We start from the raw sequence: 2,828 nt of genomic DNA on the forward strand, positions 1-2,828 counted from the left end.
ATTTTTTTCTCTATTATACATACAAATATGAATATTCCAAGGTATTACCCTAACTAGCATACAATCTTTGATACTAGAATAATAAACTAGATATAAATACATACCTTGTTGATGTAGCTTAACTCCATGAAGCTTCAGAGCCTAGTGCCCCAAGTGTGACACCTCAAATGGTTCACACAACATCATCAACACTTGGAATAACCATGAGAAGAAGACACTTCATGCTCAAATCGGCTAGCCCTCATATATGTATCACTAGTGCTAATTTCTTGAGCTAAAGGGGTCCTTATATAGTGTGCACATTAGGGTTACACCATGTAACCCATGACTTTACCCATTCCTTATGCTCCATGGGTTTTAACCTCCATGGAGTATCCATGGGTCACCACATGGGTTAAACTCAACATAAGGAATCATGGATCATATGCCCACATATATAAGAATGAATGATTTACACAATCAATCCCCATATATTTAATTAGTATCTTTTGATCACTAAATTAATTCCAAATTAATTCTTGATCAATACTAATTAAATAACATGATTTCATATTAATATATTAGAACTTATAATATATTAATATGTCATAAATGTCCTCTTATCACAAACGGTCTATCCAAATGTTCTGATGCCATGCAACCCAAATGGACCATGCCGAGTCGGGTCAAGTACATACCAATTATAGTTATGAAATTAGACACTAATCCAACAGACACATCCTCGAAATCTCTGTCAAAGTTTTTGTCTTCTGCTTAAGAGACGGAAACTCCTAGGCTAACTGTTCCCTCTCCACCTAGGGAACATACTCATCTCGGAACAATCGTGTGAACCTCTCCCATGTCACTGCATCATGATCTGCAGGAGTAAAGCTAGCAGTCACGAACTTCCACCAGTCCTTTGCTCCCAAGCGAAGCTGGTTCAGCGCAAACCGAACTTTCAGGTGCTCTGGGCATGAACACGTGTAGAAACACCCCTCAATGTCGGAGATCCATCTCATGGCAATAATCGGATCCTGTGCCCATCAAACTCTGGTGCCTTCGTGTTGCTGAACTCTCGGAACAACATCTAGTGACCTCTCTGTGGTCTAGCGGCCAAGGCTGCGGTGCTCTGGTGGCTGCAACAGCAACAGCCTCAGTAACAGTAGTGTATCGCTCATCGAATTTCTCAATCAACGTGGTCTTAATAGACCCAAACATCTCTGGTATAGCCTCCATGATAGTTGCGGACACTTCCTCATGTATGATCCAACAGATCTCCTTGTCACTTGTAACACTCAAAATCAGAAAGGCCAAGAAAGGAAAGAAAACCCTAAGTCAAAGGGTCAACTCGTCGAGTCCAGGGAGGAACTCGACGAGTCGGAGCGGGATCCGGGGGATCGATTAAGTAACCGACTCGGTGATTCGGCAAAGAGGACTCAGCGAGTCCGGTCTGAAGAGGGAAACCCTAAATCCGGGACTTTGTGCACTATTTAAGCATCTCATTCTCTCCCTTAAGGTTCCTTATAGCCTCTCTTATCCAAAATATGAAACCCTAAGCCTCCATTGTTTCACATTCAAGCTTTCTTTCCATTTTGGGTGATTTAAAGGAAGAAGGAAGAAGGGAACCATTGGGGATTCAAGGATTGGCAGTAGATCCAGAGTTTGTGGGATTTGCTAGGGCATTTGAAGGTAATGAGTCGCTACTTTCACTCTTTTTCATGTAGATCAACATTTAACATAAGATTTGGGGCTTTTAGGGCAAGCTTAAGAACCATTTTGAGTTAGAAGCCCAGATCTGAAGTTGCTACTTCAGATCTAAGTGTATTTTGGCCTAGAGAATCATAAAGCATCAGTCTATGGGTTTATTGTAAAGCCTCTTTGTCTTAAACCCTAGTTTATAGTGTTTTGAGCCTAGATCTCCTTAGCTACACGTAAAGTTTGCCACTTTACGTGAGGAATAGGCTTTAGAAGAGTGGATCTATAGTTTGGATTCCATGCATGACTCAAAAGCCTATGAATATATGAAGGACTGAATAGACTCGGCGAGTCCTTCGAGTGGACTCGGAAAGTAGTATGAAGATGGAGATGAACTCGACGAGTTGGATGAACAACTCGGCGAGTCTATTGAAGATTGCCTTGGACTTGGTGAGTCTGTTCTTGGACTCAACGAGTCAATTCGCGAAACCCCAAACCCTTCGAGTTAAGACTCGAATCAGTGAGTTGAGTGGGGACTCAGTGAGTTGGTCAGGATAGGACTCGGAAATCGGTAGACTCGGCGAGTCAGGGGCTGACTCGGCGAGTTGACTCGCGAATGAAAGGATTCTGAGCGTACGAACTCGACGAGTCGTCGGGCTGACTCGGCGAGTAGGGTCAGTCAGGAAGGTTGACTTTGACCAGCAATTTGACTTTGTCAAGAATGGACTTAGTTGGCTTCTAGAGTTCTGTTTGGATCTAAGTGTTATATGTATTGATATTGGTAGCTCGGGGAGCTAGTGGAGCAGCGGTTCAGAGAATTGTCGGTCAGCAGCAAGAGGGTTATCAGCAAGTTCTGCAGTGCATGTGAGTTTCCCTTTGTATGAATGGGTCTAAGGCCACAATGTCGGCCCATGTAGATATGAGTAGGAAGACCCAGGGGTTAGCCCTAGGCACGGTATGCCAATATGATAATTAGGACCAAGGTCCATTGATAGCGGGAGGTGTCCAAGGAATGGTTTTCATGATAGAGTATATTTGTTGTCTGTGTGATACTTGTATGTGCCTGGTAGGGAGGTAAGTGTGGGCGAGGTCCCTTATCTCACCAATAGCAGAGTGTGGACGGTGTTCCACATCTCATTAGCAGCAGCACAGGG

This window comes from Lactuca serriola, chromosome 8, assembly GCF_051521515.1.
Source record: "Lactuca serriola cultivar US96UC23 chromosome 8, Lser_US96UC23_V15, whole genome shotgun sequence".
Taxonomy (NCBI): Eukaryota; Viridiplantae; Streptophyta; class Magnoliopsida; order Asterales; family Asteraceae; genus Lactuca; species Lactuca serriola.